Below are 11,682 nucleotides of genomic sequence, written 5' to 3'. Positions count from 1 at the left end.
TGTATGGCATGGGCACCAACTCTGCCCTGTTCCTCCCTCCATGACGAGAGGGCAGTGCTGTCTCTTCTCTGCCCAGCTTCCAAGGATTCCATTTTCCTTCCACTACTCCTTTCTTATTTTAGTGGGAATTTGAGAGGGGGGGCGGGGGAGGTTGGTGTTGTTGTATAGGCAAGTGGGAGCCATTGAAGATTTGTGGGCACGAGGCTGACTCTATCAGTAGGAACCAGAGGACCTGGGGGTAGTGGGGTGGGGTGGTGGGTGGCGAGGAGCCAAATTGGTGACATCATTTACAGTACTATTGTGACAGTCAAGGGAAGGAGAGTGAGAGAGAGAGCTATGGTGGGGTTGGGGGCGGGAAGAGTTATAGAGCTCCTTCTGGGATCCGTAAGTCCCCAGATATCGGAAGGGACACCAGCCTTTACAGTAATGACAGCCAGATTCCAGCTTTCGTATGAAGCTACCAGCTGCCTTGGAAAGGACCCACAAATAAGAGGTATATAATTCCGGGCTGTGTTGTGGGTAATGGCTAGCCTTATACAACACAGAAGTCCCAGGAAGGAGGTTTTGGTCTCCGATGAAGGAAGGAGAGAAAATAACCCAAATTATTATAAATGAAAGAAGAGATCTCAGAGTTAGGTTAAGAAAATGGGACAAGGAGGCATGATCAAGACTCTTGAAAGGGTGGAGTGGAAAGGAGGAGGACTGCGTGCTCCAGTGGAGCAGAACTGCATCCGATTTCTCTGTCTTTTCTGTCTGTTTTAGTTGACATTGGAGTTACCATGAGGAAAGAAAATGTTTTATTTAGAAAAATATCTTGCTTGGTTTAGAAGAGGAGATGTTGCAGGCAGACATTAGTGAGAGTCAAGAAACAAGATCTGTGCATTATAAATAAGCAGCAGGTGGGTGATGAAGGGGCGGCAGAAAAAAGGGAGGGAGGTGAGAAGGGGAGGAGAATGTCAGAACACTATGGTAGGGTCTTGCTTTTAAGAATGGGGTGATGTTACTCAATTACAAATGATTTATGTTTTTGTGACATAGTCCCTTTCCACAGTAACTTTGGAAAGTCTGCCACCTCTAAAATCCTATGGCAGGTTTTCCTTTCCTTTCCTTTCCTTTCCTTTCCTTTCCTTTCCTTTCCTTTCCTTTCCTTTCTTTCCTTTCCTCTTCTTTCTTTCATTCTTTCTTCCCTCCTTCCCTCCCTTTCCTTCTCTTTCTTCCTTTCTTTCTCCCTTTCTTCCTTCCTTCCTTTCTTTCCTCTTCTTTCCTTCATTCCTCCCTCCCTCCCTTTCCTTCTCTCTTTCCTTCTTCGTTTCTTTCTCCCTTTCTTTCTTCCTTCTTCTTTCTTTCCTCTTCTTTCTTTCCTTCCTTCCTCCCTCCCTCCCTTTCCTTGTTTATTCCTTCCTTCCTTTCTTTTTTCTTTTCTTTTCCTTTCTTTCCTTTTATTTCCTTTCCTTTATTTCCTCTTCTTTTCTTCCTTCCTCCCTCCCTCCCTTTCCTTCTCTCTTTCTTCCTTCTTCTTTCTTTCCTTCCTTCCTTATTTCCTCCTTCTTCCTTCTTCCTTCCTTCCTTCCTTCCTTCCTTCCTTCCTTCCTTCCTTCTTTCTCCTTTCCTTTCCTTTCCTTTCCTTTCCTTTCCTTTCCTTTCCTTTCCTTTCCTTTCAACATGAAACCACCAGTGGGATGGATCCCTACCCACAGGGTGCATGCGAGGGTGAATGAGGTTATCTGACTGCTGACCTGATCTATAGGAACCCGAACCTGGAAGAAACCCTGAGATCAGAAACTTTGCAGGAACACCCAGGAATCTTCGGGGAGGATCCTAGGATTTCCACGGGTCAAGGAATGAAGTTCTGGCTGATCAGTCCTGGTCCTTAAGAAGGGCAGAGAGCTGCCACATGGATGATACACCTCTGCTTTTCTTTTTTTCATCTGGGGTCCAGCTTACCTAAGTAGGGTACACTAATATGGAATGATCATTACTGACCAGCTCAGGTCTAAAGCTTGGGACTCCCAGGGCTGGGGAGGAGCCTAGATTCTGGAACTGGTCTCTGTGGATAACTATGCTAAGATGTTGAACAGCGACAGATGCTGCTGTCCAGAGCCAATGTTCTGGATCCTCCTTCCAAGCTGTAATCAGAACGCCTTTTCTGAGATGCCTCCAAACTACCGCCTTCCAAAATGCATAAGCAGTACCCTAAATCGGTGCCACTCAAACTTCACTGTGCTTCAGAACCACCTGGATGGTTCTTTAAAACCGTTTGCCAAGTCCCATCTGCAGAGGTCCAGGAAACAGGCGACTGCCAACTTGCATTTCTAACAAGTTCTCAGGGGAAGCTGATACTTGTGGTGTTGGAACCACACTTTGAGAACTGTCATCCTACGCTAGCTTTTCTAGAACTTTAATGTGCATGAAGTCATCCGGGGATCTTGCGAAAATGCAGATTCTGATTCAGTAGGTCTGGGGTGGGGCCCGAGAATGTGCATGTTGGATGATGCTGATGCTTCCTCTGAGGACCACTCTTTGGGTCGCGTGGCCCTACACCGTGCAGCCTTTAGCCTTTGTCTGACTGGCTGAAGGTCAGGAGTTTCCATCCCACTGGGATTAAGTACCTTTATCCCAGGCTGCTACTTGCAACTGCTTTGCGAGGGTCTGGCTGTCTCTTCTTCCTTGAGCTTCTGCAATTCCCTGAGGAGTCAGCCCCACCCCATGTTCCTGCTGGGAGCTGAGCTGCCTCGTCAGCTGCTGGAACACCTGTTCCAACCGCAGTGCTTGTAGGGACAGTTAAGCCTTGTCAGGTTCTGGCTCTTGGTGGCGGCTGGAGACGTGTGGCCACTCTCACTCCTTGGGGCCTGCTCTGCCCTCACCGTGCTGACAGTGGCCTTCTGAAGTGCCAGCTGATGTTCTGCTCTTCAGACCAGCCGCACTTGGCTCTCTCCTGGCTCCCCTGCTGTTCCTGGCCACTCCTGAACGACTCCATGCTTCAATATGCACCCGCCACAGCCTTCACCGGCCACGGCTCTGGGGCAAGGGCAGGAGGATCTGGGAGGTCGTTCAGGATGTGGATGCATTGAAAAGATGGAAACACTGGGGGGAAGGAGGGAGGGATGGGAGTTCATGTATGCCTCATATGAGATTTAATATTTGCATGAAATATTGCAGTGAAAAAAAGCTCATCGATTTCATCTGCAGCAGGACGGACTCAGGGACGGTTTCTTGTAGGATGGGAGGAGGGAGGAGAAATGGTTTGGGATTCAGGAGACCCAGAGTTCTAGTCCCCATTCTGACGCTAGTCAAGAACCAGCCCGCTGCCCTGGGCCTCAGTGTTCTCATTTAGAAAAAGAGAGGATTGGGGGGCGCCTGGGTGGCTCAGTCAGTTAAGCCCACGACTTTGGCTCAGGTCCTGGTCTCACAGTTTGTGAATTTGAGCCCCACATCCGGCTCTCTGCTGTTAGCACAGAGCCCGCTTAGTATCCTCTGTCTTCCTCTCTCTCTCTGCCCCACCCCCCTCACTCTTGTGTGCTCTCTCTGTCTCTCTCTCTAAAAAATAAGCATTTTTTTTTTTTTAAAGAGAGGGTTGGATTAAACTCCCTTTGGGATGTCACATATCTCAGAGTCACTTATTATTAGATTCATTATCAAGGGAAGCTGGGGAAAGACTTAGGCTTTGGGTTTGGAAAGACCTGACTTCAGTTTCTTGCTTCTCCTTGTCTACAGCTGGGAGGCACTGGACACGTCTCAGCCACTCTGAGTTGTTTCTTCACCAGTGAGGATTACATGCTACATCTATGCTACAATAAATGAAAAGAACCTAAAATAGTTTTACAGGTTGATAGCAAGCAGGCATTCAAGAAACAGATGCCAATATTATGACAATCATTAAAAACTGGGACCTTTTCACTGTACTCCATTTATTGGGGCTAGACACAAATGCTCAAAAGTGTATTACTTTTTTTTTTTTTAAACTAGAAATTACTTCAATTCTGTGCTTCTCATGCCTGTCCCTTAGGTAGTCTGTGTCTGCTCAACTCAGCCTCCAAGAGAACATGTTCCAAAACCCTGTGGCAAGAGGATGAGAACTATTAAGACAACATTTTGCGATACTTAGTAAGTTTTAGGGAATAATTTAATACTGACTCACAGCAAAGCTGACTGAAACATAACCTGTGCCCACCATCCCCCCCCCCCCCCCCCCAAGGACACTGTAAACCCAAGGACCGGTTTGAGAACAGGGTAGATAGCACAGGATAAAATGATTTTCTATTCTCTTTGAAGATGGTTGTCTTGGGATCAGCACTAATGGGTACCCACTAAGTGGTTCCTGGTTGAAAGAAGGATGTTCTAGAGGCTTACCTGTCCCACCGCCTGAAGACTGTGGTACACCCCAAATGTGACTGGCATGTTTTTTTTTTTTATATAGCCTGGAAGTTTGTTTACCTTGTTCTTCTTCAGGGCCTCTGGGAGGCAGGCGTCTGGTTGTAAGCAACAGGAACAGTCCAGCTAACTTAGGCGGTTAGTTGGAGCTTACAGGTGCTCACGGAAGGCTGGATAGTCAGAGTTAGTGAAGCAGTAGGAATCTAGACACTTCTGCATGGATGAATCCATTCGGGGACCCCATGTACTTCAGATCTCTTATCTCTTAAGGAAACAGGCCTGGCATTTCCAGGTCATTCTCTCAGGCCCAGCCCCCAAATATGGCCTCCTTCCCTTTCCCCTCCTACTCCCCAACCCAGGACTCTGAGATCAGCAGCTGGTAAAAGGCTCGGTGGCACATCTGAGGGCCAGCCTGTGTATGACCCCCATGCCCAGCAGTTATTTTGTCCAGCTACACCTGATGGAAGGATATCCATGTGATTCCTACGTTCAAAATTCAGCCCGATAGACAAAGTTGCCTTTGATATTAATCTTTGGGGACTGGGTAGTTAATTTCGTATTATACCTGGTGCTATTATTTAGTCATTTCACACTCTGTATGTTTGGTTTTTATGAATATGTGCTTCTTAGCTCAGTGTGTCTGCAAATCACCCCCTATATGATATGTGATAAGCCCAGGGATCTGCATTAGCCAAACAATTATGGCCACAGACAGAATCGTTTTTGTGATATCTACACATTTCAGAATCCAACTAGGGAAAGACAGCACTGCTGTCTCCTGTGCCTTATTTCCCAATGAAATAGACATAATGGCACCAATATGGTGAATTTATTGCCTTAAATTATATAATATATACACAGTGCCTGATGTATAGGGAAGTATAAAAGGCAAGTATTATAGCTAATTTTTCTTCTGTCTTTCCCCTAATCAGTGACCAAACCTTTGTTGGTTCATATCAAAAGCTTTAAGGCAGCAGGAGGGTGGGAGAAGGGAAGAGGGTGGCCGTACTGCCCAGCCCTTAGCTCTCTCCATGGTAAAGATCTGAGTTACTGTATGCAACCCCCATCTCCTCCCTCCTAGGTTTGACTGTCTACATACTCTTCTGATTCAGGAGTGATGTAGAATTGTTATTTTTTTGTGTGTGATTATGTGTTATTTTGTGTGAAAATAATGAAGTAGCTGTTATTTATAACAAAGCTCTGATAATTTATTTCTTTCCATGTATCACTGCTCAAGACACAAAGTCCCAAAAGAGAGTAGGAGGAAGAGAGAGAGAGAGAGGGAGAGAGAGAGAGAGAGTTTAATTTGTCTGGCTTTGATGATGTGCCTAACCCTTCAGCTAGGGGAAAGAATGTCGCTCTGGTTTACAGTTCTACCGAGCAAATTAGGGCAAGTTGATTTTCATAAAAGGAAATTGGGTCACAGTTGCCAGAATACAGGGAGTAGATGCAGTGGGGTGGTGCAAACCCCAGATCTCTGTGGCAAGGTTCTAAGCAACTACTCCTGTAAAAAAATGTAAGGCCCAATAAACAAACCACTTCACAGCAGCAACTACAATTTGAACAAGAAAGGTAAGAGATGGTATAGTTTAATCATTTTGTATATGACGCACACATATGCACACAAACATAGACATGTAGCTAGGTGTAGAGTGGAATATTTTATAGGGACACGGTTCATTAAAGTTACCCATTATTAATGGACATCAATCCATCCACATACTTTGTTTGAGGCTCTCATACTCCCGCCCCCTCCCTCCTGCTCACTGACTGAGTCACCCAAGTCTGTCTGTCTCCTACTGTGTTAAAAAATAGGTCCTGTTCTTGGTTCTGGCACAAAGAATGAGTCCAGGGATAAGCCCGAGTGGCCCTCGTCCTCAGAGGAGGCACATTCCAGGTGGCCCGGGGGCTCGAGGGCACCAGACTTTGGATGTGCAAGTGTGGCCTGAGCCGGAACACCAGGGACTCTGGCTCCAAGGTTTGTGCCTGTAGCTCTTACTGCACTTGGCTCTGTAGGATTCCTGGGGCTTTTCTCATGCCTGTACTCATTTTCTACCTTCAGTAGCCTGTCTCTCACTTGCACAAACCCAGCAGTCAACTGGCTGGGCCCAATTCAGTGCCCTGAGGCTGCTGTGGGCAGTGGAGAAGGGGTGCTTGGCTCCCTGGGCACCTGCAGTCTGGTCAGCTCCTGCCCGACACAGAGTCGGGTTTGCCAGGAGCAAGGCAATGCATTCCTCAGTCTCATTCCTTCTCTCCTCCTCCAACCCTTTTGCAAGAAGACTCCAGAAGGCCAGCTTGTCACCCTAGTTTCTCCAGAAAGCGCTCCCTTTCCTCAGGGGTGGACATTTTTTCTGGCCATTGAGAACTCCTCATCAGTTGATCAGAGACCCACCTAGGAAGCTCCAAGGGGCAGCTTGATCACCGTTCAGGGTCAAAGGGCAAGAATTAGCCATGGCCACCTCTTTCCATCTGCCCTTCCTGGAGAGAGGCCAGCCAGAGGAATGTGGAAGGGGTTTTATTTAATTTCATTTCTGTTCATTTTCAAGTCTCCCAAGCAGTGGAATTGCCTCCTCTGTTCTTGGATCAGGTGCAGGAAGATGATAGAAGTCTGAGTAAATTGGGAAAGTATCTTCTAGAGTTCTGCTTTGATCTCATCACCCTCCTACTCAATAACCTTTGCCCTCTCCCTCTGCCTTCAGGGACTCCATAACCCTTTCTCCGGTATCCCAGGCCCTGTGCAGGAAGTGGGCCACCTATCCAGCCACACTTCCCACTATCCCATCCCCCCTACTCTCTGTTTCAGCCACATTGGGTTACCCTCCATTCCCCCAGACCCTTGTCTGCTTTGCCTGTGTTGGGCCCTTAGCCAGAATGCCTTCCTCCCCTGTTTTCACCTCCTCATATCCTACCCCATTCCGACATCACATCTGTCAGGAAGCCTTCCCGGCGTCCCCAGCTGGAAGTGAACTGCTCCTTCCATCTGATAGCAGAGCATTTGTGTGTGGCTCTCTCTTGCTTTTTCCATTCTAACTTGCATTCTGGAACTTGCACCTTTCGTCACCACATTCCATTTCTTATTCCAGCAATTTATCACTCAAGACACAAAGAATATTTGGGACACCTCGGTGGCTCAGTTGGTTAAGTGTCTGACTACAGCTCAGGTCATGATCTCACGGCTTGTGGGTTCGAGGCCCGCGTTAGGCTCTGTGCTGATGGCTCAGATCCTGGAGCCTGCTTCCGATTCTGTGTCTCCCTCTCTCTCTCTCTCTCTCTGCCCCACCTCTGCTTGCTCTCTGTCTCTCAAAAATGAACAAATGTCAAAAAAAAAGACACAAAAAGAAAAATCTTGGGGGCACTCAGAACCCACCTGTGCTACCGCATGCATCCCATCCACCAGCAGCTCTGCTGGTTTTACCTGCTCAACATTTCTTGAGCCCATTCCTTCTCTCTAGTCATTATCAGCTCAGCAGTTGGGTCTCTCAGAGGTCATCAGAGCAGCCTGCCAACTGGGCTCCTTGCTGGGGTCTGCTGGGCAAAACTCCATCGTCCTAACAGGGCTGGCAGATTTGTTCCTCTCCCCATTAGTCCAGAAACTTCTTGGTAGAAACCACATCCTGGTTTCTAGGGCCTGGTGCATAACAGGTACTTAATAAATGCTGAGATAACGAGGCATGAATAAGTGATGCCACCTGGTGGCGGGGGGGGTGGTGGTGCAGAGAATGTCACATAATCATGGGTCCTTGACCCACATAAACATCCTGCCTTCCCTCTACACACCCACTTTACTTATCTGTAATATGACAGTGATGCTTTCATTTCTGAGGTCTAATCAATGACCCAACTTCCTTGCCAATTCCCTTTACGTTTGTCTCACAGTGAAACAAACACCTTAAGTTGTGGTGATTTGGGGGACACTTTGCAAGAGATGATGCTTCTCTCATTAAAAAATGCTTTTCTGTTTATATCAGCTCATTCCCTAGGCCAAGATAAACATTAATTTTCCTTCAGAGTGGACATGGGCTATTGCTAGCCGGGAAGAATGCAACCAGAAAGCGTTCTAATCCGGTGTGTGACTCTTTTCTCCTTCATCACCTGCTTGGGTCTCTCGGATGCCGTGATTCAGAATCAAGTTAAAGATTGTCTGAAAAATCTGCTTAGACATAAAAATCAATAGACGAAAAGGAAGCAAGACTGATTTCGAGCTACAAATCATATAATTCAGGGGCTGGGCACACATGGCTTCCTCTTTTGAAGACTGTGGAAGGTGGAACTCTGAAGTATTAATTCAGTGGTTGAAGGAAATGACAATAATGATTATGCCAGGAAATTTCTACCTGTGTAATAGGAAAATGTGCTCAGACAACAGAAGAAGTAGCCATTAGAATCCCCCCCTCCCAAACTCTTCCTCAATTCGTATATTCTGTTCTCTTGCTCCCAGAAATATATCCATTCTGGTCAGTTCAATTAGGGTAATGTGGTCAGTGCATCAACAGGTCTTGTAAAGTTTTGGTGAGATTACACCAGGTTTGTCTTGTCTACCAGAATAAAGTATATATCACATTAATAAAGGCAGGGACTTCATAAATACCTCCTGGGTGTATAGTTCCGATTTCCTTATGAAACATCTCTACTTGAAGATCAATCCAAGTCCCAAAGTCATCATTTTCCTGGAAAACAGAACGTCTTACGTGGGATCCCATTTCATTCTGTGGTGCTTCTCAATGAGACGGGGCCTGGTGGGGGGCAAACAGATTGGTCTGTTGGTTGGGGTTAAGCTTGGGAAAGTAGTTGAGCGGTGTTTGGACAAAGGGAGTTGCGTTATTATGCTATTTCTGCCAGGGAAGTAAACTGTGAGCACAGCTGTGTAGGACAGAAAAACATGGCAGACCAGGGGTGAGATGGTAAGTTGTTAATGGGAAACACATGAGTGTGATACATGGCGATGACCCTTGAGAAGGTGAAATGTCTAGGTGTGTATTCCTTTGTGAGCACTAGCGTTTACCTTCTGTAACTTTCTGTCCTCTTAGCCATGTTGTAGCCCTAGCTTTTCTGTTCCTGTGCCTTTCACCATTTTATTAATAACTATGTCATGGCAGATATTGGGAAATCAATATGACCCCACATAATCCCTGTCCAAGGTGGAATGTGTAGAGCAGTGGAGAACCAGTTAGGTCAAATGAGTTGATTGAACAAAGCCAGTGATTTTGACCAGGGAAGTGGATCCATGGAGCCAGAAGGTTGGGGGTGGGAAAGGAAGATGGTGTCAGGGACCTGTTTTTCAATAGGTAGGAAGTCAGAAAGTCACTGAGGTCAAGATGGTGTCCAGGTCAGGAAGGGGTCTGAGCATCTGTGCCCCTAGTGGTTGGGAGGTCAGAGTATAGCTAGGGAGTTAAGGAATCCCCCCCCCCCCCCAGCAAGAGGTGGGATTGCCTATCCAGAGACATGTTGTCTTGGAACAGGTCTCACAAGTATTTTGTTATAGCAATAGGGAAAGAATCAATGCTGATAAATTTTTTAATGAATGGAAGCAGATTCAAGATGATCTCTTTACAAAAATTCACCAACTTGCATTCTGGTGTGTTTTCGTGAGTAGGAGAAAAATGATCACATGTACAGATAGCACACCGGGAACCACAGGACTATCCTTCTGTTAGTACCTGCAAAATAAAATATTATCCAGCATTTTACTATTAATACCTGCAAAATAAAATATTGTGCAGCATTTTACTCCCACCAAAAATTTTTATGTGTTTTCATCAAAATCTGAGGAGCATATTATATATGTAAATAACAAATGTCAGGTGCATTGCTGAAGGGAAAAGGTTGAGAATTGCCAATTTAGCGTTGCTGAGCTGTGGCAGTGGAGGCAGAACAGGAGGGGGGTGGGGAACAGGTGATTCTTTCCGCTTTTGGGTTTCATGATCTTGGAGTTCAGCACTGGCCAACATCTGGGTCATAGACCAATCGGGAAGGCCAACAGCTGCACTACTGTCTTCTCTTCCAGAACATAAATTTCTGAGGCTTTAACTGTTTCCCTCGTTATGGTCTAACATGGTCTCTGCTGCTCCTTGCTACTCAGTGTCCAGGAGTCTGGCCACCGCTTCTCTGGTAGCATCTCTCCTGTCAGCTGCCCTCAGTTCTTCTGTGCCTTCCACCCTGCCTGTCCGCCAATCTTCCTAAACTGTCCCTGGTGCCCTGTGCTTCCTGTGTTGGAAAACATGAGCAGAACACAGTGTGATGACACAGCGTCCACCAAGGCACATACCTAGTTTCTCGCCCCCTTGGCTCCTTCTCCCTGGGTCCCTGAGCAAGTGGCTTACAATTTCAATGTCTCAGTCTCCTCCTGGGTAACATGAAACGATGCAATTAGCAGAATATCATGAACTCCGATTCCTCTGCTTCAAAGCTCCCCAACTATGCCCCCCCCCTACAGTTTTAATACAATACTGATTGCTATTTATTACACACATTTATGTATTCACTGGAGAAATTTTGGAAGTGCAGAGGAGCACAAGGGAAAAAATTGGAAAGTTACTGCAGTTAGGGAGGAAATTTGCTTTTGAGAGAGGATGGGACCACATCTCTTTGTGTGTCTCTCTCTGCTTCTACCTTTAACTCTTTTTTTTTTAGAGTTTATTTATTTATTTTGAGAGAGACAGAGACAGCATGAGCAGGGGAAGGGCAGAGAGGGAGAGAGGCAGAATCTGTGCTATCAGCAGCGAGCCCGATGTGGGGCTTGAACTCACGAACCAGGAGATCATGACCTGAGTCGAAACCAAGGGTTGGATGCTTAACTGACTGAGCCACCCAGGCGTCCCTCCTTTGAGTGTTGATTTAGCGTGGCCTCTGTCTCCTTTGCCTGTCTCTCTCTGCTCCATGGAGGATGGTAACATTATGGGAGGCTGAATAATAATTAGCATTAGCTGTGGTTAGAAAAACTGGCATTGAAATCAGAGCAGCTGATGCCTAATTTCAGGGTAGCCTGCCTGAACCTTGATGGCAATGTTTCTAAATGTCTGTAAAATGGAGTTAATGATTGGACCTGTCTCAAAGCCTGGTGAGGGATTTATTGTATGGCCTGGTGCACAGTAATAACTAAATAAATGTTTGCTTTGAATAAGGCCCAGCTCGAGCCTTCTCTTCTTTATGCAGCTTTTTCTAATCTGGTCTTTACTGACCTTCCAGCGACCTTACAGAATTGTTAGTTTGCATTCAGTTTTCACCTAATCCTGAGTCCTTCCCCCCGCCCCCCTCCCGGCCAGCCAAATGGGAAGTCCTTTGGCCGTGGACCCCACTTCTATTTCTTTAGTT

General features: G+C 46.4%; 2 long non-coding RNA genes across 5 annotated transcripts in view; one reads left to right on the top strand and one right to left on the bottom strand.

Moving 5' to 3' along the window:
• The first annotated feature begins 337 nt into the window (after positions 1-337).
• The window catches only part of LOC122221636, a 19,523-nt gene continuing 8,178 nt past the window's right edge, over positions 338-11,682 (top strand). For 2 of the 3 annotated variants that reach the window (XR_006203341.1, XR_006203340.1), the window contains exons 1-3: positions 338-493; positions 763-899; positions 4,007-4,104. This is a non-coding gene — a long non-coding RNA (uncharacterized LOC122221636). The remainder of the gene's footprint in view (positions 494-762; positions 900-4,006; positions 4,105-11,682) is intronic. The other variant, XR_006203342.1, reaches the window with a different exon arrangement.
• The window catches only part of LOC122221637, a 22,947-nt gene continuing 21,208 nt past the window's right edge, over positions 9,944-11,682 (bottom strand). For both annotated transcript variants that reach the window (XR_006203343.1, XR_006203344.1), the window contains exons 3-4: positions 10,637-10,714; positions 9,944-10,028 (exon numbers count right to left, since the gene is read on the bottom strand). This is a non-coding gene — a long non-coding RNA (uncharacterized LOC122221637). The remainder of the gene's footprint in view (positions 10,029-10,636; positions 10,715-11,682) is intronic.

The sequence above is a fragment of the Panthera leo genome, chromosome B3 (assembly GCF_018350215.1).
Source record: "Panthera leo isolate Ple1 chromosome B3, P.leo_Ple1_pat1.1, whole genome shotgun sequence".
NCBI classification, from domain to species: domain Eukaryota; kingdom Metazoa; phylum Chordata; class Mammalia; order Carnivora; family Felidae; genus Panthera; species Panthera leo.
Note: the sequence above shows the minus strand (reverse complement) of the source record. Positions and strands in the feature narration are given on the sequence as shown.